The 27,967-nt window shown below is 39.3% G+C and overlaps 2 long non-coding RNA genes across 7 annotated transcripts; one reads left to right on the forward strand and one right to left on the reverse strand.

Moving 5' to 3' along the window:
- Positions 1-25,127, reverse strand: LOC111098566. 6 transcript variants are annotated; one of them, XR_005368777.1, is made up of 7 exons: positions 24,968-25,127; positions 10,927-11,172; positions 9,314-9,454; positions 7,821-8,024; positions 6,300-6,463; positions 661-826; positions 1-218 (listed from the first exon to the last, which is right to left on the reverse strand). It is a non-coding gene; the product is annotated as an uncharacterized LOC111098566 (long non-coding RNA). The 6 variants fall into 6 exon arrangements; XR_005368776.1 differs by lacking the exon at positions 6,300-6,463 and adding an exon at positions 17,435-17,934; XR_005368778.1 differs by lacking the exon at positions 6,300-6,463 and having other exon boundaries at positions 661-823.
- On the forward strand, positions 18,618-27,946 carry LOC102154799. The gene is made up of 3 exons (XR_005368774.1): positions 18,618-18,882; positions 23,381-23,571; positions 26,810-27,946. It is a non-coding gene; the product is annotated as an uncharacterized LOC102154799 (long non-coding RNA).
- The last annotated feature ends 21 nt before the right edge of the window (positions 27,947-27,967 follow it).

The raw sequence follows: 27,967 nt of genomic DNA on the forward strand, positions 1-27,967 counted from the left end.
AAGTAGGAAATCATGAGATTCTGAGAAAAATATGTCAGAATGAATTGTCTCCATCACTCTCCCTGAGTGCAGAATACAGAGGTCAAACAGCCAAGCATCAGATATTGAAGCAATTGTATGTGGTACAGTGAAGCATGGGAGCAGGATGCAGTATCTTAGAATGTACACCATCTAAGAGACTTTAGATCAGTAGGCTTAATCCATGGCCTCCATTTTGCCTGCAAAAAATGTTTTAAAACAAAGGCTCCAGAAGTGGAAAATGATTTGTCCATGGTCGAACAGTTCACTTCTAGTCATAGGTAAAGATACAGACATGCACACCTACACATACAAATCGGCAGTACATACACATTTTATTCTACAATGTATCCTCTCCACTCTCAGCTTTTAAAACGCAACCTTCCAATCCCATTCTCAATAAAACAAAAATCTCCTAAAAAGTACATAGACAAACATTAGCTGAACTTCCTTTTAGATATTTTTGTAATAATGCATTTGTGTCCCTTATTTCATTCTCCTTGTTTTTTTTTATTTATTTTTTCATTCTCCTTGTTTATGTAGAAAAATTACATAATGGAAATAAGATAATGCACTAGTCAACTATGACCACAATAATGCTGCATAACAAACCCAGCCCAAAGCTCAGGTGGCTTAAATCACCTGTTCTATTTTCACCTGCATGTGTGTACTGGTGGGTAGAGCTGGCCTGTTCCGAGCTATGCAGCTCTGCTTCTCACTGCAGGTCTGGAGGTTGCCTGGGGCAGCTCTGATCCACATAACTCTCATCCTTCTTCTCTGAATAGTGGGCTATCCTAGGAATGCTCTTCTTAGGGAGAGAGAGAGAAGCAGAGATATGTCAGATTTCTTAATAGACCAGGTGCTGTTATCTCTACTTTATCATATAAGGCAAAGCAAGCATAGCTAAAACCACAGTGAAATCACCGATACAGTTATTATGTCCATTAATGAGAGCAACTTAAACATCTCATGCTCAGGGCACGGGTACAGGGAAGAGAAAAGAACTAGGGCTGATGGTGCAATCTATCACAGGTAATAATCCCCTGTGAAGACTCCCTTGCATTCTGGATTTGGTGCATAACCTGTAATTATATATGTTTTATTTTTAAAAATGCAGTATTTATTGTATAGGTATACATATGTATGTATGTATGTATTTCACATTGTATATATTACTTGCCTTATAGTCATCACTCAACAGTGTATCTTGGATGACTTCCTATATCAATCAGCACATAAACTCATAAATCATTACTTCTAACTGTTTCATGGTATTATAAGAAATGAATACACATATTTACTTAGCCATTCCCCTATTGTTAGATGTTAAGATGAATTTGTAATGCTCAGTATTATAAACATGCTTTATTTTTAAAAAATATTTTATTTATTTATATGAGAAAGAGATAGAGAAAGAGAACACTACCAGGGGTGGGGAAGAGAGGCAGAGGGAGAAGGAGAAGCCGATTCCCCTACTGAGCAGGGAGCCAGACACGGGGCTCGATCCCAGGACCCCTGAGATCATGATCCGAGCTGCAGGCAGATGCTTCACCAACTGAGCCAACCAGGCACCTGTAAACATGCTTTAATGGGCACCGTTGTGCATGCCTCCTTGTTTTTCCCTAGGGTAGCCAGCAGAAATTAATATTTTAGGTCATGTAGACTGTGAACTTCATATTGTAAATATAATTTTCAAAATTACTTCCAATGTGGCCTATAAATCGACATTTCCTCCAGCAGTGAACGCATACCTACCCTCACTGGCCCTTACCAAACAGTTCATATTTTCTTTCTCCCAAATGAATGAAAAACTTGAGTTTCTCAGTCAACGATGTGAAATTAATTTTCCTTAAACATTGGACCTTCGTTCTCCACAAACCAAATTAACATGGTGCCATGATATACATTTAGTGCTTCCGAGAATCCCTTGCACCCTTGGCCCCACTATTCCTACTGTTCTTCTGCTGCGCTCCCAGGGTGTACTATAAATAGTCTTGCCTTGTGTCAAAACACCTTTTTTGATATTATCTCCCTGGATCAATGCCCTGACTTCAACCCCTATTTCTTTCATATCCAGAATGGTTGGTACAATTGTTATGTTTCTCCAATAATTACTGTCTCAAATGAGTACCTCCTCACTCAATACAAAAACCTCATCACCCCTAATTCTGAAAGTCTAGAGCATGATAATCTCATTCATCTCTCTCACATGGGAAATGCAAAACACCAGGCTCTAAGAAAGTGAGCTGATTCCTTATCTTTAACATAAGGGGTACAGAAATTAATGACATCCTGGGTTCCGGGATCTATGATGAATTATGTTGAGTGTAAGAGACATAAACACGATGGAAGAGTATGGTCTGATGGAGCGAGCCACTTGAGTAACTTCTGGGAAAAATTGAACCCACACTCCCTTCACCCCAGATATACTCTGTGCACTAATTAATGCAGTAACATTGAGAAAACATAAACTTCCTAACCTTATTTCTTTACTGGAAGAATGAAAACTGCTCTGAACAGGTTGTGAGCATCTAAGTAAGTGCATGTGCAGAGAATGTTTCTGAAAGGTACATCCCTTCACATACACACACAGCATGAAAACCATCAAGGTTAATTATTTTCACCAAAGCAGGATAAATTGGTCCTTAGTCATCTCCAAAAGAAGTGAGTTGGTGCTGGATTTAATACTATGAACCATCATTTTTACTAATATTGGCCTCACTCAGACAATTATAGATAAAGGCCGACTTGATCCAAGAAAAGCTTAAGACACCTGAAGGGAATGAGGAATCAGATCACATTTGTCTTCTCATCATCTAGCAGTGTGAAAGAAATGTGAGTCAACTGATCACCTAATGAGACTCTTCTAGTCAGTCATGCATATGCCATCTGAGGTGTTGAGAACAGTGCTCAACATTAAAAATGAACAGATCTGATGAGCACCGGGTGTTGTATGGAGGTGTTGAATCACTGGATTGTGTACCTGACACTAATATTGCACCGTATGTTAACTAACTTTAATTTAAATAAAAACTTTAAAAAATACTCTCTAGCTCCATCTAAAAAATGAATAGAGGGCAGCCCTGGTAGCTCAGTGATTTAGCGCAGCCTTAGGCCCAGGGCATGATCCTGGAGACCCGGGATCGAGTCCCACGTCAGGCTCCCTGCATGAAGCCTGCTTCTCCCTCTGCCTGCGTCTCTGCCTCTCTCTCTCTGTCTCTCTGTCTCTCATGAATGAATAAATAAAATATTTAAAATAAATAAAAATAAAAAATAAAAAATGAATAGAATTTTTGAAACTGAAACTCAGAGTGATGATTGTGGGTAGGATGGGGCCAGTGTCATTCCTCCTCATTCACCCCTCCTCCTGAGCTCTACTAGCATGCCACCTCCCCTCTCGACTGATGGTCAGAGCAGAAGGACAGGGAAGGTTCGATACTGCAGCTCCTTACCCAGTGGGGTGCCTGAGGTAGATAGGACTCTTCTTTGGTGGAACTAAGAGGTTGGATTCCATAGCCCTGGTGCCTGTCGTGGTGCACACTTATCTGAGACACGTAGAATTGCAGAATCTTACAGCATTGAAACATCCTGAGCAGAAAGAGGCCAGGAAGGCAGCCTTAGAGGTCAGAAATCAAAATGTAGGAGACATGGAGAGAAGAGGTTCTGACAGGCAAGAGGCACAGTGTTTGCAAGCTGAGAAAGATATAAAAAGAGAAGCACAATGTAATCCTGGTGGTGGGTGGTGAGGGTGGTGTGGTGACCAAGTGTTGAGTATGCAAGTTGGAATTGTTTTTATAAGTCAGCAGCATAGGTATCCACGAGTGAATCGGCCTACTTTAAAAAAAAAGATAGATAAATATGGAAGCCAAGCCAGAACCTTTATCATCTGTCCCTAATCTTACTCATCTCCAGCTCTTATCACTGTGTGCATCATCCTGCTCAACCCCCACGCACTGCAACCCCACCTCACAGATCATTGCACCTTGTAAGGCATATGCGCTCCTGGGCCTTTGCTCCTTTGTAGTCTCTCTCCCTTCTTCACGAGATACTTCATCTTCTCTTTATTGCTTGTAAAACTCCTATTTATGATCTAAGTGTTGTCTAAATGCAACCGCTACTGTGAAGCCATCCATGCCTTTTCCAGGCAAAGCTGGTTCCAGTTGTTTCTGTGTTCCTGCTACAAGCCATGTAGCCTGGCATAGTAGTTTCCGAAAACCCAAACTTTCTGTTCAGGTTCTCAGCTAGGAAACTAGAACAGACTTTTAAACTTGCCTGTAATCTCTCTCAATCACCAGCGTCTGCCCCAGCCCCAAGACAGACTACTGCCAGAATGACCTTTCTAAAACATCCTCCATCGTACTGCATTTCCATACGTATCATCTCAATATTGTTTGTGAAAACAACTCCCAGAGAGTTTCACGGCACATCCAAGGCTTTTTGTAAGTGTAGAGCTCAGAGAAGCAAAGTGATTTGACCGAGGTCAGAGGGCTAATAAATGGCAGAGAGAGTGTTTGAACCCAGATCTGCCTGAATGTAGAGGGCTGACCCACACTGCTGCCCCTTTCTACTGCACTGTGAGGGGCGGGACCTGCTTCCTGTGTGCTTGCCTCTGAACTGGCAATGCATGGGGGCACTTTTGGAAAGAGATGTTATATAAGCAACTAACATATTTCTTATGCACAATATGTCTTTGCAGCCTGAGCTTATTTTAAACCAGCCACAAGAATGTGTATTGGTGAATACATATTTGAGCTAACAGATGGGAGTGGGCACCTTTGTCACTCACAAATATAGCTCTTTGACCAATTGTGGAGAAAACTCAAGTGTTGAAAAGTACAGCTTATATATCTTTCCCATTTTCCCTTTTACAACCTCTGTGCCCTAAAACACACTCTGTCCCTTCCTCTTAATCTATGTCATACACACATACACACACACACACACACACACACATACACACCCCATGGGTAAGTTGGTTTGTCCACAAAAGAAGGATACATAGGGCAGCATTTCTATAGTTCAGGCACAAGTGCACTTTCTGCAGCTAATGTGACTCTCACTTGGTTCTTGTTTCTATTCTTTTCCACTGAACCTGAATCTAAAGGTTCAGTCTTCAAGGTAGGCCTCCCTCTGGTGCATTTCCATGTGGACTTTTCATAAAGATTCAAATGCCAGGACCCCTGGGTGGCTCAGCAGTTGAGCGTCTGCCTTCGGCTCAGGGCGTGATCCAAATTCAGGGATCGAGTCCCACATCAGGCTTCCTGCATGGAGCCTGTTTCTCCCTCTGCCTGTGTCTCTGCCTCTCTCTGTGTCTCTCATGAATAAATAAATAAATCTTAAAAAAAAAAAAAAGAATCCTAAGCCTGGGAATGAGATATTCACTTCTATTCTTACTGATGGGACATCACATTTACCTCTTCAGTAGCACAAACTGTAGTATTATATAATTCACCTGTTTGTGTCTCGCTTCTCATCCAGTGTGAACCTCTCCCAAGTGTGATATTTTTCAATTGTCACCCATGTTCCTATTCCACATTATAGTGTCTGGCACTTCAGTCACACTTAAAACCTGTGGAAAAATAGGGCATCTGGGTGGCTTCAGTGGTTGAGCATCTGCCTTTGGCTCAGGTCATGATCCTGGGGTTCTGGGATCGAGTCTTGTATCGGGGTCCCCGTGGAGAGCCCGCTTCTCCCTTTGCCTGTGTTTCTGCCTCTGTGTCTTTCATGAATAAATAAATAAAATCTTAAAAAAAAAACACGTGGAAAAAGAACATTCTTAATCCAGAGTGGTTGGTGATTTGCCTCAATTTAATTGTGAAGACTCCCTCCAAAGGCCTGAGGGCAGTCATGTGCCAGATTAGTTAGATCTCCTACAAAGAAGTAGAGGTGGGGTCAAGGCAAGAGGTTCTGGGCAACCTAAATCCATGCTGACATAGGAAGAACTTTCCTGTAGAACACATTTAAAAAAAAAACGTTAAACGTCATCTAAGGAAATGACCACATTACGGGAGATTTTGAGCAGACAGAGAATGTCTTCTTGTCTGAGGTGCTTTGAGCAGAATCAAGCATCAGAAGCTTGATTTATTTATAATATTTAAAGATCCAGTCATCTTTGTGCATCTACCAAAAATATAGATATATAGGTATAGATATATACCTATATATAATATTTAAAGATATTTAATAATATTTAAAGATCCAGTCATCTTTGTGCATCTAGCAAAAATATAGATATATAGGTATAGATATATAGGTACTATACTCTAGAAAGTACTACATACATCATGCTGGCCTTTACTTTTTCTGTTCTTTTAAGCACCCAGTTCTCTGGTTCCCAGTCTCCCATCTAGGATGTGAGTTCCACAGAGATGTCCTTTTCCTCTCTGCTGCATCCCTGGCATCGGGAAGCGGGTCCCCCCCGCCCCATCGCCGCCGCACACATTTGCTAGGCATAGGAATAAATAAACTGATCACTGCATCGGAACTACTTGGAAAAGGGTAGGAATTAACCATCTATTTTACTTATGTGTTTTTCACAAAACCTTGGATTTGGTAGATTCTCATTTTAAAAATAAGGCAGTGGAGGCTGCAAGAGGCTCAGTAACTTGTCTGAGTCTACGCTGTCTGTGCGTAGAGGTGCTGCTTTCAGCCCTTCTGCCTCCCCTAATGGGCCCTGGCTTTTTGCCACTCAGAGCTCAACCACTACTCCTTCTTGTTGCTGCCCCTAAGAAGAGCACCAGCACCCTAATACCCACTACTTGAGCAGGTGAAGTTGAGGAGAGAGAAGTGCCTTTCCTGGGGTCTGTAATGGTACCATATGTGCTTAAATTCTATCTACTGCTAGATACTATGGGTCATTTCCTCTTGGATGTATTTCTTTCAGGTGAGAACATGGATTGTTGGAGATGTTTCTATTGATGGAAAGATTCTGGCATAAATATTGAGTGCTAATGGCTTCAGGTCATCTGAGCCCCAAGGGCAGTGTCTATTGACACCCTTGAGGGAATAGCTCATTTACACAACACATCTGGTGAATGTCTCCTTCTTGCTAAGACCACAGCAACCCCAGATACTGGCCCCAGGGAACAGATATTCATAGAGCTATTCACTCACTCGAAAAGTGTCCAGAGGCATTATTACATTTTGTGTGTGTCAAGAATAATACGGCACGTAACCACGGGCAGAAAGCATGTTGGGACCTCAGTAATGAAGACCAAGGAGAGGAGATGGATTTTATTTGGAGAATTTAGAGGACTGCTAATACAACTTTTCTGCAGGTGCAATCCTCCACGTTTATCAGAGCATGATGAACTCCGAATCCCTTTATCCATCCTTTCAATATTGATTAAGCACCTATGGTCCCAGTAGAAAAATGTAGTCTCTGGAGCATGCTGCCTGGACTAACATCCCTTCTCTGTCACTGCTTAGCAATAAATACTTGGGCAATTTCCTTAGCCTCACTGAGCCTTATTTTCTTCCTCTGTAAAGATTTTTTTTAAAAAAGAGTATGTGTGAGAATATTATAATGCAATGCATTAATGTATAGTAAGCACTTATAAGACTTCCATAAAGGTTAGCTGTTACCATTTACTAACCATGGAGTCAGTCACTGAGGGGTGGAGGGAAAAAAAAAAGAATTAGGTATATAAAGATTAGAGGTAAAATGCAAGACAGCAGAAGGCAACGTCCTCATTCATCCAAAAGCCATTCCATATATCACAAGATTGCAGATAGTGTCTGGAGGCAAATGGAGAAATGATCCAGAGCCTCACATTTCCTCCCCGTGTCCCACCATTGTTTACCATTATAGGGCTTTGGAGTCCTGCTAAATATACAGTTTGATGCATTTTTTTCCACTTGACATTAGGAGACTACATATATCATGTCATTCACTTCTTTTTTTCCTCGTGGGCTCAAGGTCAACTGCACACAAATGAATTAGTTATAATCCTTGATACATGAGAGTCTCCTTATTCGGTCTGTTCAAGACTTCTTTTCTTCATTCTCTGTGAATGATAAACGCTATTAAAAGTTTTATACCCAAATTAATACCAACATAAAAATGTTGATCCCTCTGTGATCCTTCCTCTGTCCTCTATACCCCCTGCCCCCCATCCAGTGTAACCACTATTCTAAATTACTTGTTCATACCCTTGCTTTGCATTTTAAATATATATTTTTTTGCATCTGTATGTATTCCCATTTTAAATTTCTTTTTTTCCCCATCCATGTGTATTCCAAAAAAAGTACATTTTGGTATTTGGTTGTTTTTCTGACATTATTTTGAAAAGATCTTAAGCAGTACATTTGGGACCTACCTTTTTATTGAAAACTATGCATCTAGGTTTTGTTCACATTATTGATGGAGCTGCAATCTGTTTCAAGTTTTAACACAATATTGAATATGCATCAAATCATATATCTATTCTTGCATCAATGAAAATTTGAGGTATTTCTAGGCTTTTTATATTTTTTAGACATTCTATGGACACACAACCTCCTAACCAGTGGATTTTTAACTTCTCAACTTTTACTATTTGAATGACCAAGGAATGATGTCTTGTGGGCTTTGTTCTTCTTCCCCTGAATGTCAGTTCAGAGGAAGATATCCTCTTAGGTTTATGTGTATCTTCTGGCCAATAACCATACATTGAGTAGGTTTCTCAGAATCACAGAGCCACAGGGCTAGTACTCAGGGCACAATCCTCCAGGTTTTAAAATCTAGCCCTTCCTTGCAGCGTGCCGCAATCATGGCAGCACCGAAGTAGAGCCCTGTAGTATTGATGTGGCCATAAGCTCTGAGAGTTCTTTGAACTTCTTGCTCATTTCACGGACAGCAGGTCTGTGCTCTCATAATGAGATATTTATAAACAGTCCTCCAAGCTAGATTCTTTGGATAAGTAGAAAAAAAAGATCTTTGAATAACTTTACAGGGGAAAAAATGAGAAGAAAGTCCAACTTTATTTTGCATAATCATATAATTTCAGAGTTGGAAGAAAACTGGAAATGTGTGTAGGCTCTTCCAAATCTCTGCTCTGCTACTTTACCTTATTGTCAAGAAAGGTGGGAATTGTATTGCAAAGTGACTTCCTCAAGGTTCCAATATCCTGATGGAAGAGCGGCGACCAGAACTCAGGATGGGTAGAGTTCAGTTATCGAATGCTCTGTGACAATCCACTCCAAACTCCAGTGACTTTGAACCTTATTTATTTACTCATCGTTTAAACACTGATCTTATTTACTCGTAATTCTATAAATTTTCAGTGTAGGCTAGGCTCAGCATGGGGTTTCTCACCTTGGATGGGACTCACTTGGAGTACTTTTGTGATCTCAGTGGGTTGGTCCAGTGGTAGTAAGCTGGATGGCTGCCCTCTGTTCTTTGTGGTCTGGTCCTTTGTTAGCCTCGTCTGGGCTTCTCTTGGTGGCAAAAGAGATTCTGGCAGTAGAGAAGATAATCTCTGGTCTGCAAGCACGCTTCAAACCTCTGCTGCTTCACATTTGTTAGGTGTACTATTGGCCAAATCACATCACATGGTCAAGGACAGATTTAATGGATGGAGGGATGGACTTTGGTGATGAGAGAAACCGTAAAATGCCAATTGTTTTTTTTTTTCACAATGCATCTTTATTGTTTTAATTAATTGATCTTATTATTGAAAGCAGTTTTAGGTTTATAGAAAAATTAAACAGAAAGTATAGAAATTTCTCCCAGACTCACTGTCCTCACCCTCTGCCCACAGTTTCTCCTATTATTGTGTTTATGTGTGGTGGATTCATTACAGTTAATGTACCAAAATTGGGGACATCTGGGTGACTCAGTGGTTTAGCGCTTGCCTTCAGCCCAGGGCGTGATCCTGGAGTCCTGGGATCGAGTCCCTGCATGGAGCCTATTTCTTCCTCTGCCTGTATCTCTGCCTCTCTCTCTGTTTCTCTGGTGAATAAATAAATAGTATATTTTAAAAAATTAATGTACCAATATTGATACATTGTTATTAATAAAGTCCATAGTTTCCATCAGGGCTCACTCTTTGTGTTGCAGTTTTAGGTTCTGCTAACTGTAGGATGTTATGTACCTACCACTGAACTATCATACCTAATAGTGTCACTGCCCTCCAAATCCCATGTGCACCTGTTTCTCCCTCCTCAGACCCTCCCTCCCAGCCCCAGCAACCACGGACCTTCTGATTAATTTGCCTTTTCCCACGAGTCCCATAGTTGGAGAGTTTCACCATGTATAATATTTTCAGACTAGCTTCCTTCATTTAACAAAAAGGTTTTAAGGTTCCTTCCTGACTTTCCATGAGTGAATAGTTCATTTCTTTTTATTGCTGAATAATAGTCCATTTTAGTGCCACTTATTTACCCATTCACTGACTGAAGTACATCTTGATTGTATCCAGCTTATGACAATTATGAATAATGCTGCTGAAAACATTCATGTACAGATTTTTATGTGGACATATCTTTCCAGCTCATTTGGGTAAATACCTGGGAGCATGACTGCTGGATTGTATAGTAACAATATGTTTCCTTTGTTAGAAATTGCAAACTGTCTTCCAGAGTGTCATTTGCCCTCCAGCTAACTAACCAGTGGGAGTTCCTGTTGCTCCAAATTTTCATCAGCCTTTGGTGTTGTCTGCATTTTAGATTTCAGCCACTTTTCTGAGTGTGTAGTGGTATTTCACTGTTATTTTAACTTGTAATTCCCTAATAGCATAGGATGATCAGCATCTTTTCATATGTCTATTTGACCAGTATCAGTGTATAGATCAAGCTGGATAGAAACTGCATCTTAACATAAAGAAATGGGAGGAATCTGTAGCCTCATGTAGGATACATGTTTTCAACAGTTGTGTATCTCTTCTTATAGTAAAACATCTATATGCAGTTTATATACAGAAAATTTACCCGACATTTATTATTTCTTAGGTATGAGCCGGGAAGTGGCACATATTATTTTACATAATCTTCCCTCAAACACCTAGTGTTGGGCATTACGATTGTTGCTTCAAAGCCTAATAAGTCAAGGTTTCAATGGATGTGCTGTTGCTAGCACTGCTTGCTCCTGGAATTTCCCGGTTCTGATCCCCCGGTTTAGGTTACATGTCCTGAGCATCTGTGCCAGCCATCTTCCAGGTTTGGCGAGCAAAAGCACTAGAAATATAACAAAAGGCAAGAGAAAAGAAAAGCAAGGTCATTTCTCTCTTTCTCTTTCTGCTTCAGGCTGTGTGTCTCACAGCCTCTGTGTCTGATGTGAAGCATCATCTCTCAGCAGACTGGTCCACCTTGCTTTTTTATTGTGGAGAATCTGCTAACAATACCTCCTTCCTCTGTGCCACCAAGAGATAATAGAAGCCCCCTCCCTGTTAATATCTCAGTTGCCTTCCTCTCTACTGCATGGCCTCTCTGACTCTTTCATCACCTGTGAGTCCAATTCCCCGTACGAAACCCATCTACATTATTTATGGCTAATATTTTATTTTCTTTGGTTGGACTCTGATTCATACAGCAGCTTTCTCAAATTTCCATAGATTTTTAGAGATAAAGATAAAATATCGGCCCAGATTGAATTCCCAAGCCTCGCATTCTATGTTACCTCTCATGTGAAATATTTATGTATAATGTGGAATAAAACTACTAAAAAATAATTGATGTCCTCAGAAAGATTTGAGCACACAATGCCTCTATAAAATGAGAACAATAGCATTGAAATAAAAATAAATATCAACTTGATTCATCAGTTTAGAGACAAATTCAAAGAAAGCCCCCAGGAAATAAAACAGTCAAAAGAGATGGATATTTGGAGAGGAAACATTTACAGATTATCTGGAAGGATTTTTTTAAAATCATGTAATATATGTACAGTTCTATTAATGAGGAAGTGGTTTGATAGAACTACCTTGTTCACAAATATTTATAAAAGCTGCACAAAAGATTAAAACTGGGGCACCTGGGTGGCTCAATTGGTTAAGCGTCTGCCTTTGGCTCAGGTCATGATCCCAGGGTCCTGGTATCAAGTTCCACATCGGGATCCCTGCAGGGAGCCTGCTTCTCCCTCTGTCTCTCTCTCTCTTTCTGTGTGTCTCTCATGAATAGATAAATTAAAAATCAAAACAAATAAGATTAATCACTTGTTTATTTGAGAGAGAGAGAGAGAGAGCACAAGTTGGGGGGGGAGGGGCAAAGGGAGAGGGAGAAGCAGGCTCCCCACTGAGCAGGGAGCCAGATGTGGGGCTCCATCCCAGGACCTGGGATCATGACCTGAGCCTTCTGCAGCTACTTAACCGACTGAGCCACCCAGGTGCCCTAATAGCAAACTTTTTTTTGAAAGTCTCCCAAGGGGGGAAATGAAATGTTAATATCAACTGTCCCTTGAGAGATTTGAATTTTTTTTTGAGAGAGATTTGAAATTAGTGTGGGTTCTTTTTTCTTTTCTTTTCTTTTCTTTTCTTTTCTTTTCTTTTCTTTTCTTTTTCTTTTTTCTTTTCTTTCTTTTTGAGGTTATTCTTCAATCTCCCCAGACTGTTTGAGTGGTAGAAAGTCACAATCTTTGCCATCTCAAAATAAAGAGTTAGAAGCAGGAAGGATAGATGAGAGGAGGTAAGGGAAAAGAGCTATGGGAAGGGAATGAACATGAGAAACCCTAACAAAAACTCTGGCTTCAAACTATGCATCAGAGACTTGGAGAGACATCAAGAGACTGAGTGAAGAGGCAGAAGCTGGAATCTGTAAGAACTCGGAAAAGCTTTCAGTTCAGAGACAAACAGTAGTGAGCTGACAACAGAGCAGGTGAAATTTACAGGAATTTCACAGAAAGAAGCCTAAAACAAAATGCACAAATGAGCACATTCTTCATGGTTCCATTAACAGGACATTCCAGAACAGGCAAAACTAATTTATGGTGAACAAACATGGGAAAGATGGTTGGCTGTCTGCAGGAGTAGAAATTGTCTGGGAAGACACATCATGGAAATGGTTTATATCTTGAGACAGAGATAGGTTATATAACTGTATGCACTTGTTAAGATTATATGCCTAAAATCTGTGCTTTTTTAAAGATTTTATTTATTTACTCATGAGAGACACAGAGAGAGGCAGAGACATAGGCAGACATGCAGGGAGCCTGACGCGGGACTCGGGACTCGATCCCGGATCCCAGGATCACGCCCTGAGCTGAAGGCAGAGCCTCAACCACTGACCTACCCAGGCGTCCCAAATCTGTGCTTTTCATTGTACAAAAGTTTATTTCAAAAATTGCATAGGATAATAACATGAACGGTAATATAGTAACTATATTTCAATACCATGCTAAGAAAATATTATCAAAATTACCGTTTGAATTAGAACACTTGAATATAAGAGAAAAAAAGAAGACTTTGAAAATGTGAGTTAATTCTTAATCCCTAAAAGTGCACAGGCCAAGAAGGTTTACAGGATCAAGTGTCAAAAACACTTGTTTCTCATGTAAATTTGTTACATGAATTTTTCCAGCACAGAGAAATAGATGAAAAGTTCTAGTACATGTTTTTCAAGGCCAGGAAAATTTCAGTGCCCACACTGGAACAAAATGAAAGAAGGAGAGAGAAATATAAGCCAAAGTAATTTACAAATTCAAACTCATAAATTCCAATTAAAAATCAGAGGCCTTGGGGTGCCTGGGTGGCTCAGTTGGTTAAACATCTGCCTTCAGCACAGGTCATGATCTTGGGGTTGTGGGATTGAGCCCTGCAATGGGCTCCAAACTGGGGATGCAGCCTGCTTAAGCTTCTCTCTCTCCATCTCCCTCTGCCCCTCCCCACAGCTTGTTTGTGCCAAAAAAAAAAAAAAAAAAAAAAAAAAAAGACTCCTTTATGATCTGAGTCTATGGGAATTCAGAAATGCTACTAAGCTGCAAAAACTTAAAACAAGGATCAGCATTTCAAAGAAAAGCATAAAGAAAGGTTTAGATTACTGAAGTTATACTTTGACAAATTGCAATTAAATTTAAAAATACAGTGTGGTGTAAAGTTATCACATTTAATAAAATTTGTGTTACTGTTGTGATGCACTTGTTAGAAATATTAAATATTAGAAGTCAAATGTATTAGTTATTGCTCTTTTATTGTCATTTTCCTAAAGTCATGACATGCCTGAAATCCCTGTTTTCCATTCACTCTGTATTTGCTTACTGCATATTATCACTGAAGGAAGGATATTTTTGCAAAAATACTTTTGAGAGCTTTGACATTTTCTCCAACCACATCTTTTTAAAAATTTATTTATTTATTTATTTATTTATTTATTTATTTATTTGAGAGCGAGCACAAGCAGCAGGAGTAGGACAGGGAGAGGGAGAAATAGACTCCCCTCTGAGCAGGGAGCCTGATGCAGGATTTGATTCCAGGACCCCAGGATCATGCCCTGACCCAAAGGCAGACACTCAACCACTGAGGCACCGGGAGTCCCTAATTTTTTTTTTTTTATCTTAATAAAATGGTGAAATTTCTTTTGGCTGTTTTTGTGTGATACCCCTGACTAGTGTTCCTAAAATAATCACTCTTCCACTTTCAAACTCGGCGCCTTCTCTCTGCTTCTTATTTGCTCTTTCAGATCTTTATAACATTCATCACTAACTGGCACTTTTTTCTATTTTAATTCTATTATTTGGTCATTATTTTGTCTCTCAATACAATATAATCCGTATGTGGTGCCAGGATTTTACTCATATGGCTTCACTATTATATCCCAACAGACAAAATAATTTCTGACATGTAATAGTTGATTTACTAGTTGATTTATTAGTATTTATTGAACGGATTAATGATTTGAAGGTTTTTTGCTAATGCTTTATTAACTCCTAAATTTCTACATCTTATGCAACAGCTGTCATTTTATTTTGCAATCTGTTTATATTGTATTTATCATATGACTAGAACCTCTGACAATCAGCTACAGATAGACCAAGGTTAACTACATGGGCGATGACTAACAGTCCATGCTAAGCAGACAGAAATGTTTGAGAGGGAATTAATATAATTCATCAGATCACTAAAATATTTTCTTTTCCTTTTGGTTCTTTAGAGGCAGTCTCAAATGCTGACTCACCTTAGGAATATTTAGATAATGAGCATCCTTGCTTTGATAATACAATTCAGCAATATGTCAAAAAAAAGAAGATCAAACAAGATCAAACTTAAAGATTTTAATTCTAAAAATGCAAGGAAGCTCCAATAATAGAAAAATACATGGATGTGTTTCATCTCCTTAAAACATTATGGGAGAAAAACAAAGTAGGTTTACCTATATAGATAGTTAAAAAATAAATACCTGAGTAAATGAAGAAATCTACTTAGCCCAAGGATGACAAGAATCAATATTGTAAAGACCATCTTCCTCCCCAAATTGATCTATACATCTAAAGCAATCCTAATCAAATCCCAATAGGATTTTTCATGGACTTTGACAAAGTGTTTCTAAGATTGATACGGAAGAGAAAAATGTATAAGAATCCAAGAGGTTAGCTAATATTTCATTTAAAAAATGAGATTAGTTTGATCAGAAATTTAAAACAAAATATTTTAAAGTTTAAGTAACCAAAGGAAAAAGCTATTAATGCAAACTGCATACAGACTGGACATTAGAACAGAAAAGGGAGTCCATAAATAAATACTTATGCATTTGGAAATTCAGTTAAGAGCTGGCATTTAAGAGGGAAACAACTGTTCTACAATCCTGGCAGGGGGTGGGGGTGGGGGTTGGGGGGTGGTCTCTGTTGATGTCTTGTGGATGGTGCCCCCTAGCGAGGTGGACCGTGCATTACATGCAGGTCATACAAGCACGTTTTGTGGTTGATTCTTAAGAAAGGAGTAAATTAATGTGTTCTTTGGGATCACTTAGTCATGGACTTGGAGAACAAATGAAGTTGATCAAAACTTCATACATTTATACTAATAAATACACGATGAAAGGATACCATCTTTAAAAAGAAATTCAAAAATATTGTAAGAAATTACATGAGAACATGATTATAAGGAGCTCTCTTTAAAAAGACACAAAAAATAAAATCAATGCAGGAAAAGATCGAAAAAGTCAACTGAATCAACCTTAACTCATAAGATGAATGACCTTGTAAACACATATTAAAAGACAAAATACTGAGGAAAAACATATGTTGGGATATATTGTGATGTCCAGAATATGTATAGGACATCTCCAAATAAATTTGAAAGCCATATAACTTTTAAAAATTCCACAACTTAAACGTTCTTCCAGAGAAGAGTAAATATAAGTCATAAATAAAATTTAAAAAGGTAACGTAATTACATACACAGAAAATTAAAACTCTGCAGTACTTTTCTTCCAAAATGGAATGGCAGTTTTTAAAATATTGAATCATATCAGTAAGCAAATTGATGGAATTGGTATACTCTCATAAAATGCTACTGAAATTGTAATTTAATAAAGTTTAATTTTATATTTCCATTAAAAGTAGAAGGTTCAAATTAACTATCAACCCATGTCACAAAAAAATTGTAGAAAGTGAATTATAATTCTGTGCATTAACCACAAAGGATTTCAAATCTTAATGTACTTGAAAGCAAAATTCAGAAAGTCACATTATATTATACAATTAAAATGAAACATAAATTCATGAAACATGTATATATTTTACACACTCCTATATGTATGATATCCAATATCACATACACAGACACACAGACATATAATCTCCACCCTTCCTTTAGTAGGTGAAAACATACAAGAGCAGAGGAACAGTCATTATATCTAAATTATTTCCTAAAAAACCACCTCAATTTAAAATACATAAAATTCTAAAATGATACAGATTAAATTATGTGATTACTGTGTGAAATACCTTTTAATTTACTTTCTAACTTCCAAGTCTGATATTTTTCTTTCTTTAGTGATATACATATGTATATATATATGATATAATATATATGTATTTAAGATTTTATTTATTTATTTGAGACAGAGAGCATGCAAAAGAGAGCACGAGTGGGGGCAGGGGGGAAGGGCAGAAGGAGAAGGAGAAGCAGACTCTTGGCAGAGCAAGGAACCTGCCCCGGGACCGGATCCCAGGACACTGGGATAATGACCTGAGCAAAAAGCAGACACTTAACCAACTGGGCCACCCAGACTCCTTCAGTGACTTATATTTTAATCCAGCTGAATTCTTCACTTATGCTCTCTCTAGCCTCCACTAGGCAGGGTGCAGACAAATTGCCTCTCACTTGGTATTTCTGTCTGGAATGGAGAGACAGGGGCCCATCTCTCCTCCTCACCAATATCCTGCCCATGGTACCTCTACCCCACCAGGGTTTTGCTTTGCACACTGCACTGTCCCATCCAGAGCTAAGAAGACTCATGAATTAAGCAGCTATTAAGAAAGCTTTATATTGCCTTTTATACTTACGTTGTAAATTTGATGCCAACTTTTGTGGGTTGTGTACATTTTATGCTTAAAGGGAAATAGGAAATGCATATTTATGTTGAGTATCTCACTTATTGTCTTTAAATTCCTCTGAAACTCATTGTGACACCTGCTTTTTACATAGCATGTGGTTCTTGACATGAAATAAAATATTAATGCTTTATAGTTTCTACTGTAAATAATTGATGTTGTTGTCTCATGCGCTCTAAGTGATATAAAACTTCAGTTTATGGCTGATCTTCAGATCAAGCCATGTCTTTTCTCCTCCTTGAATTTGGGAAGGTTTCAATGGAGAGGAAAGCAGGAGAGAAAGCATGGTAAAGGGGCGTGTTTACAAGAGGATCAGCTCTCGGTTCCGGTGTGTGAGGAGCTGGCTGTTACGGGTGGCTTGCAACTTCTCAGCACATTGTGAGCCTTGTCTGAATCGCTCCACAGCTTAATATCAAGTTTTCTTTCTGGATCCTCTTGCTTCGGTCACAGAACTTTAGAAAGAATGAACAATATTTTCTAGATGAGGATTTTGGTTGAACCACTTCTTTTCTCGCAGATCAAGTATGCAATCTGTCAATAGTGCCTCGTTTTGCTTGGTTGTATACATTTAATGTTTGGCTTATAGGACAGGGCGACAAAAGAAGAAAGGGACTGAAGTCCCTCTCTGGCAGGAGAGAGGGTACATGCATAATATTTTTGCAACAAAATTCTAGCTAGTCAGAATCCAAAGAAAATCATTTGTGACTTATTAGCCAACTTTTTAATAATTTCAAAAGATCAAATATATAATATTACCACCTTGCTTGCTACACAGCCATCTGCACCTTCAAACATACCCTTACGTCACCACTCAGCATTATATAGTCACACACCCATACACAGACACCAGCCCCCATTGACACACACACGTTTAAATGCCACAAATTCTCCTACCCACAGACACACATCCTCCCTTATCCATCACCGTGATATTGTGATTTATAATAGAAATATATATATTTGCTCTTTAGCCCCATTTCTGGCACATAGCTCCTAAAATTCTTGGGAATTTTTAAATGATAAGGGCAAAAAGGTGTCTTTTATTATGTTAATAAGGTGATATTTGGACCACCCCCTTGAGTGGGAGCTGGTTGTCAAGGCAACCAATCTTGTGGTTAAAGTGTTGGAACTTTCAGGCCCACCCCCTGACTTCTGGGAACAAGAGAGGAGCTGGAGGTTGAACCAGGTGTCTAAGGTCAATGATTGCTTCCATCATGCCTGTGTAATGAAGCCTCTATAGAAACCCAAAAGGATAAAGTCTGGAAAGCTTCCAGGTTGCTGAACCCATGGAGATGTGGAGAGATTGGCGTGTCTGGAGTCTGTGCTTTTGCCTCATGCCTGGTCCTATGCACCTCTTCTCTCTGGCTGTTCACAAGTTATAACTATCCTTTTATAATCTAGTAAGTAAAATATTTCTCTTGAATTCATTGACCACTCTAGCAAATTAAATGAACCTAAGTGGGATGGGGGCAGGGAGAGTGGAGGTTTTAGAGGTCATGAGAACCTAGCCAACCAGTCAGAAGTATAGATGACAACCTGGACTTGCAACTGGCATGTGAAGTCTTGTAGGACAGAGCCCTTAACTGGTGGGGTCTGATGCTGGCCAGGCAGACAGTGTTGGAATGGAGTTGAATTGTAGGACACCCAGCTCATGTAGCAGAGAGTTATTCTTTGTTGGTGGGGGTGTTGTGCCCAAGTTTACGTATCCGAGAAACAACCAAGGATGCAAACACGAGGGTTTATTTACAAGCTCGAGCTTGGGTCCAAGTATACCCGACACAGCGGAGCAGGGACTTGGACCCCGAAGTGGGTTCCAGCTTAGTTTTATGGGCTGGTCTAGGGGACCTCCAGAAGGGAGGGGGGGGGAGTTTCTCAAGTTCTGTATACATTCTGATATGGGGCTTTCAAGGGCATTAAGCTCTGTTCTCATTCTGATATGGGACTTTCTAGGGCATTAAGCTGTAAGCTGTTTTTTCCTGTAACTGAAGCAAGATAAAGTTCAGTTCTTTTTTTTTTTTTAATAATAAAGTTATTTTTTATTGGTGTTCAATTTGCCAAGATACAGAATAACACCCAGTGCTCATCCCATCAAGTGTCCCCCTCAGTGCCCGTCACCCATTCACCCCCACCCCCCGCCCTCCTCCCCTTCCACCACCCCTAGTTCGTTTCCCAGAGTTAGGAGTCTTCATGTTCTGTCTCCCTTTCTGATATTTCCTACCCATTTCTTCTCCCTTCCCTTCTATTCCCTTTCACTATTATTTATATTCCCCTAATGAATGAGGGGAATGTTTGTCCTTCTCCGATTGACTCATTTCACTCAGCATAATACCCTCCAGTTCCATCCACATTGAAGCAAATGGTGGGTATTTGTCTTTTCTAATGGCTGAGGAATATTCCGTTGTATACATAGACCACATCTTCTCTATCCATTCATCTTTCGATGGACACCGAGGCTCCTTCCACAGTTTGGCTATTGTGGACATCGCTGCTAGAAACATCGGGGTGCAGGTGTCCTGGCGTTTCATTGCATCTGTATCTTTGGGGTAAATCCCCAGCAGTGCATGATGGCGGAAGAGTAGGGTCCCCAAATAAAGTTCAGCTCTTATTCACAGGGGCCTGGGATGGCTGTACTTGTGCTAACGCTGAGCTTAAGGTGGAATGGCCTTAATTTTCTCGGCCTCCACGGGGGAACTCCCCTTGTCGCAGCTGGGCCCAGAACCCTCAAATAAACACTGACACATGCGCACATCCATAAATCCATCAAACCACCAATGCCACCACCATCACTCATTGTTTTCAACCAAATGTGACCTGGGGCAAAAGCATTTTCAAAGAAAAAAACACGATCTGAAAAAAATTACCCTTATCAGACAAAGGCCAAAGGGAAGACAGCAATGTTATCTCAGCAAGGGATGATACAATAAAGAGAAGAAGTAAAAAGGGAAACTTTCCTTGCATTCAGCTTTTTCTAGATCCTAATTGGCCCCCAACCCAGGTCTCTGGATTTAATGGGGTGCAGGGTCTTCCCATCGGGAGTGTCATGGTACTACCCTGAATGTTTGCAGGGAAAGAAGGCATTCTTAGACTTTAACTATTGCTGTTGAGCCTCCTAAGTTTGTGAAATCAGAGTCCAATTAAAATGATGTGGGGTCTAGATGCAGAGCTTGCAACCCTAACCACTGACCTGCACTGCCTATTGGCAAAAGGATTCACATCACAGGCTTCTCCCTCTGACTCAAAACTTAAGTCTTTGGGACTTGGTAAACTTCACTGTTTTGGTTACAGTACTAAATAAAACCTACCACTTTTTCCCCCTTTTATAGGAGAATCTGCAGTGTTGCCAAATAAAATATAAGAAACACATCCAAATTCGAATTTTAGATAAACAATTAATTTAGTATAAGTATGATCCAAAAATTAAAAGGGACATACTTATTCTAAAACTTGCCTAGTTGAGATTAAAATTTAGCTGGGCAGACTGTTTTTGTTTGCTAAATCTTCACAACTCAAACTGTAAATGAGAAAGAGTATAGAGGAGAAAAATAGCAAAGTAATTTAAATTTAAAATACTAATTTAATTTCTAAAAATTAAAATTAAGGGCAAGATACAAAAACAAAGAGAAAAAAAGAGATGAAAACAAAATAAAATTGAACTAGGAAGCATATCAGGCTCCCAGAGCTTGGCTTCTAAAACTATTCTCTCAGAAAAGGAACAAGGGTTCCTTAGAGAAATGTCCAATTCTAGGACTGTGACAATAAGCACACAAGATGAATCTGAAGCATCTCCTAGGACCAGAGAGTAAGAAATGCTAAAACAAAATGCACAAAACAAAAACAAACTCAAAGAAATCTCAACAAGTCGCCTGAGTAGCTCAGTAGTAGTAGTAACGTCTGCCTTTGGCTCAGGTCATGATCCCGGGGTCCTGGGATCAAGCTCCTCATCGGGCTCCCTGCCCAGCAAGAAGCCTGCTTCTCCCTCTCCCTCTGCTGCTCCCCTTACTCATGCTCTCTTTCTCTCTCTCTTTGTCAAATAAATAAATAAAATATTTTAAAAAAAGAAAGAAAACCTCAATAAGGTCGTTTGTCAAGGGGCCATTGGGAACTGAAAAAGAGCTTCCAATGGTCAAATCTGGAAATAGGGGAGCAAAATAAATGAAGTGGCTTCATATTATAAACCAAAGAATAAAGTAAATATCCATGAGGCCACATGGGTATAAACATATGACTAAATCAATCAATCAATCTAAACTTTACATGCAAAATTCCAAATAATTTATGTAGACACTACCCTCTCAAGGAAGTGGAGCATAACCACCTCCCACCGTCCTTGCCCTACGTGTGTGCTGCACATGAAGAGCAACTTTGAAGCAGAGAAGCCTATAAAATACCCATCAGCTGGGGCTCAAGCTCACATCAGCAGTGATAAGCCCCACAGGCAGTATCCGCTCTTGACATGATTCAATGGGAATGGCACTTTGCCTCTGTACTCTTCCTTCCCCAAACTCTCAACTCCAGTTTAATCATGAGGAAAGCATCAGACATGTCCAGTAGAAGAGTATTCTACAAAATGCCATCAGTATTCCTTAAAACTGCCAAGGTTATCTAAAGCAAGGAAAACCCGAGAAGTGGTCATAGTTCAGAGGACCTTAAGGAGATATGACGGCTAAATGTGATGTGGCATCTTAGATAAGATCCTGAAACAGATAAAGAACATTAGATAGAAACTGAGGAAATCTGAATAAAATATACACATTACATAATAATAATGTATCAATATTGGTAAACGTGACGATATCAGTAATTGTACTAAATGTGCTATAAATCTGGGACAGCTGGGTATGACGTAAATGAGGAGTCTCTGTATCATCTTTATAATTTTCTGTAAACTGCCCTAAAAAATGAATTTTATTTGAGAAATTAAACCAGTATAGGCAGTCAAGGAAGACCTAATTATGGAAAATCTTCCATCCCCAAAAGGGTTTTTTAGGTTAGCTAAAAGCCCCCCTAATGACATGCTACGTGTTCTGGAGGGAGCTTTGCATGGGACTCTGTTGATAGTAAGGGAAGAAAGAAATCTCTGCTGTGCATCTGCTGATACCACTGCTCTGACCTGATAAATGGGAAAACCAACTCTTAGTGCTGTCACAGGCTCTGCCTCTGCCTCCCTGTTTGGAACAAATACAGTATGAATCATGGGTAAGTTTTACTGAAATCATGATATAATTATATCCAGAGAACAAGGAATGTTGAAATATGAGCCTCCTCTCCATGGTGTTCTGGTAGAAGTTAAACATGCAAAACCTAGAGAGGAGGAACCACTGCATCTTACTGAGCAATGCACAATGCTCACATCACGATGCAGAGTTCTCCTAAAGTCTGGTTTGACTGATATATTGACAATACAGTATTTTGACAATATAGTAGGTCTTTTTCTCCCATTTCCCCTGTTAATCTAAGACTTGTGGATTGTGCCATCCTGTTGACTATCAGATGAAGGAAGGAAGCAAAAAAGGGAATGAGTGTGAAATGGCTGTACTTTCGGGAGGCCAGCTAGCTATGTGGCTGCCCTGAGTGAGGCAGGCCCAGCAGGATGGCAGACACAGAGGCAGGGGCAGAGTTTCTGGTCTTGCTCTTTAAGACCGAGTCTTAACCCTGCCTGTTACTAAATGCAACCCAATGACTGTTTCACATTTTGACCCAATTAGAAATGCCTTCTCCCCTGAAGGTAACCCACCAGGAATGGGGCAGAGACAGGCCTAGGCAGGAAAGAGGCTAGAAATTCCTCTTTTCTTAACATAACTTGGGAGAAAACAGTCTGTGCACCCAAAGAGTTTTCAAATTCCCCTGAGTTGAGATTTCTTTATTTTTAGTTAAAATAAATCTGTGTTCCTTTCCTAGATAACTCTGAGATCTCAGACACAGAAAGGATCCTGAGAAGTCCTTCTCAGGGACTGGGAGAGAGGATGGTTACTATTTGGGCCATAGATAAATGAACGGGAACGTCACAAGACAGTACACAGGAATAAATGGGATCAGATTCAATACAGACAGGCATCCTGGCAAAGAATCAATCCAAAAGGAAGTACAAAGTGAGTATCAATAATACCATGTTATGATATTTCTTATCACCATGTGGAGCATTGGATGAACATATTGTCATCTTATTGATTCCATACTTGAGCATGCAATCATTTCATTCCCTTAATCCTCCCCTATATAATGAGAGGATCACATTCTTTGATACTTTTCAGCTCTAAATAAAGGTTTCCATAAGGTGCTGTACTTACAATTGCAGAGATCAAAGTGTCAAAGGCATTTACAGGGATAGTTGGATCTGATTTAGATGGGGTCAGTTAAGATTAATGGCTCTATTTAATGTAATTTGTAATACAGCATAGTGTATCACCATGTAGTAGATGAAGGATGTATCAGGGCACCAGGACACCACAAGAATATAGCCAGTCTACAACTGGGACTGTATTATTTAGCATGCTTCTGGCTACAAGTAAGATAATAACTGAATAAATGTGTCTTAAAATATCATAGATTATTTCATTTTATGAGATGACAATAAATCCAGAGACTTGGTTCACAGCTCAAGCATGTCATAAAATTCTGTCCTTTCTGATTTTTTAAAAAGCTACTTCCTTAATCTGTTGGCAATATCTCAACAGATTGTAAGACATGATTGTAAGGGGGCTGTGACAATGCCAAGGATTAGGTCTTCGCAACGCCAAGGATTAGGTCTTCACACAACCTCAGCACCTCTCTCTTTTAATCAAGAAGTGATAGCTTGCCTAGAAGTCCACCTACTTCTGTCCACCAGAAGACGTCCCTATGTCTCATTGACCAATAGTGAGTGCCCTCAAAATGAAGAAGGAATGATAGAATTAGGATATAACTATTTTGCAAGCTCTAATGTATGAATGGATCTAACCAATAATCATCTGTGACTATGAACATCACCATAAATGAGATAATCAGACAGACATGGTGTGCCTCCTGCTGAGTGAAGTCTTGCCACAAAGATCAAAGCTGACCAAGTTTCTACATCCAGCTATTAATGTGAAGAAAAAAAAACAACCCCTGAAAAATGATAAACTACACAACAAGAATGCGATCAATAAGACCCACACATTAGAAAGTCCATCAGAAAAATAATCAATTTCTTCAACAAATAAATTGCAAAAATTAAAATGAAAGAAATGAGTAATCTACAAATATACCTATGAGATCTAACAAGTGTACAAACATTATTTGGATCTTGATTGGAACAACCAACCCTGAATATAAAAAAGATTATTGTCAATGTTAGACTATTTTAAGGGATCATTTCTGCCAACCAGAAAATGAGGTGACCATCAGTGCTGGTTCAAGCTTTAATAAGCCATCCTACATGGACCATCCTACATGGCCTGAGAAGTGCCCATGTTGCCACACACATTAGGAAAAGTTATTTCCAAACAGACATATTTTAAGGCTCACGGTATTCTCACGGACACTTTGCTTCCGGCCTTTCCTTTCCCACTGGGACTTGTTTCAGAAGAGCCAACTGTTAAAGAAGTATTTTGGGTCCGGAGCTATTCAAGGAAGTGTTCAGAATCTCTTGAGAGAGTCTGTTCTCAAGAGACAGGCAGCATTAAGGCTGTGGGGCTCCGAGATGTGTGATGCCATAATGCCCCCTGAGAGGGAGCAGCCAACTATGTCCTCCTAAACTCAGAGGAGAGGTAGTGGCATGGGTCTCTACCTTAAAGCCACCTGCAGTTCAGCTTCAAAAAGCGAACACTTCTAGCTTCTTTTAATCTTCGTTCGTTCACCCATGCCTGGCTCTTGAGCAATATTTTTCTTATTCTTTCCTGACTTGTATTTCTTCAGCTTCTCTCACAATTGCGTAATGTTTAATTTTCATGTAAAATTACTTGTAATATAATATCCAGCACTTCACTTCTCTGAGTGAACTCTATTGATTCAATTATTAGTCCTCAAAGTGTTTCCAGGGAAACATAAATTTAAAGATGAGAATCTGAAATTGATTCTCCGATACTATTATATTTAAAGCCTCCGATGTTCATTTTATCAGTTATAAAAGGGACATTGACGGTCCACAGCATACTGTGATGACACTGTTATAAAAATCATCCCCTCTGAAATTGTAGGCACTCATAGAAGGCAAGCTTTTGGTTGATCAATGGGTTCTACCTTTGAAGGCTAAGAACAGAATAAGTACTAATGTGAAGTTATGTTTTGCTTCTTGGCATGCCAAAGAACTTGAGATAGGAAAATGCTTAGCCCACGTATTTCAATCATTGCCTCAATATCTGGTTAAGGAAGGTCCTCATCAGCAAGCGCAGCAGTCATCTATTAAACTGGAAAGGCATAGGGTCATTTGATCACCGTGTGCTCTTCAGGTCAGTGAGCCAAACAGGCAAGAAGTAGAATTACTATCCTGGCAGGGGTGATTGATCTTGATGATCAAGGAGGAGTTGGGTTGCTAGACACAATTAGGATAAGGAAAGATTATGCCTGGAATGTAGGAAATTTCCCTAGATGCCTCTTAATATTCTTTTGCTTTATGAATAAAAATTAATAGAACTTTAAAGAGTCCAATACACATAGGACTGCTAATAACCAAAACTCTTCATGAACCAAGATTTTGAACTCCTTAAGGAATGATGAGCAGTTAAGGTGTTTGCCGGGGGCAAAGGAAATATGGAATAAGAGACATGGAAGGACATTATAGCTACCAGCCACAGACATGTGACCAGTTACATAAATAAACACTATAATAGTTTTGTGTATTTATTCTTAATTATAGCATAGGCTACATTTGTGATATATCAACAAATTTCCCCTTTTCCACCTGCTAATTGTGATAGGTTAATAGTGGTTAACACTGTATCTCAGTATTTATAGTCAAGGACATTTAATGGGTAATGTGGCACAGTTCAAAAAGGGAAGAATATTATCCAGAGATGAATAAAGTAGCATATCAGACATGGTATTCTTTTTTTAGAGGGGAGATTAGCATGTTTTTATTTATGGGTGGGATAGTTACATCTTTTTACTAGTAACTTAACCTGAGAACTAAACTAGATTAACAGATTATATATATAAAGATCTCACACAATTACAGAAATTGGGGAAATTTATTTTATATATAAATATAAATATATACATATTATATAATATATTTTAAATATATATAAATACACATATAATATATTTATATATATAAAGCTATCCAAAGTGATTTGTGGTGATTTTGTACTTTGTGCTGTGTTAAATTGGCTAAGCTATAACTAACTTTCCCAGAATTCTCTTTATCAGATTGATCAGCTTCAGTATTGGCCACGAGAAAAAATGTGTGATATCTAGGTGGCAGAAGAAAGCACCAACCTTTAAACCTGGGAGGCTGTATTCATGATTGACAAAACTTGGAAGCAACCAAGATGCCTTTCCTTAATTAAGGAAATGGACAAACTGTGCAACATCCATACAGCAGAATATTATCCAGCAATAAAAAAAATGAGCTATTAAGCCAGGGAAAAGCATGGAGGAAACTTTCATGCATATGGCTAAGTGGAATAATCTGGTTTGAAAAAACTGTATGATTCTGGAAAAAGCACAACTATAGAAACAGTAAAAAGATCAGTGTTTGCAAGGGAACAGGGGATGGGGGAAAAAGGGGGAAGGAGAGATAAATAGATGGAGTACGGGGGATTTCAGAGTGATGAAGCTACTCTGCACGGTCCTGTGATAGGATTATGCATCTGTCAAAATCCATAGAACAATATATCAGAAGGTCTGAGCCCTGATGTAAACATGGACATTAGTCAATAATTCTCAATGCTGGTTCGCCAATCAACCATAGCAAATGTGCCCCACTAAGCAAAGTATCAATGCTAGAGGGAACTGTGGGGAAAGAGTGTGTGTGGAAAATCTCTGTACTTTCAGCTCTATTTTTCTGTAAACCTAAAACTGCTCTAAAAAATAAATATTAATAAACAAAATATCTGAAGCTTATGGTTGTGAAAAAGCAAGTGACAAATATCCTTGCTTCTCCCCACCTCACATCCAGCAGTCCTTCCTCTCTTCCCCCACACTGGTCAACAGCGACGCCAGTTCCACTATCATCAGATGCCTAGCTGAAGTTCACGGAGGTAGGTGCTAGGAAGACTAACCACCAGCTATTGTCTTTTCCCTGCCCTTCAGGACTACACACCACTGGCTGTGGGGGCCCAGCTTCCTGGGAGGTGTGGTCCATGCACCCTCACCAGGACTGCCTGTGACTCTTCTCTGACCCTTTTCAGGATGTTACTTCCCCAACTTCTGTAATTGTGTGAGATCTAATTCTCTCTATAAAGTCCTTATTCCATGATATATATCCTGCTTCTGTTTCCCTGGTTGAACCTTAATGAATGGGTTTAAAAATATCCTCTATTTCCTATTCTCAAGACCCCTCAGCGAAATCAGGGTAATCATGTC

The sequence above is a fragment of the Canis lupus genome, chromosome 13 (genome assembly GCF_011100685.1).
Source record: "Canis lupus familiaris isolate Mischka breed German Shepherd chromosome 13, alternate assembly UU_Cfam_GSD_1.0, whole genome shotgun sequence".
Lineage (NCBI taxonomy): Eukaryota > Metazoa > Chordata > Mammalia > Carnivora > Canidae > Canis > Canis lupus.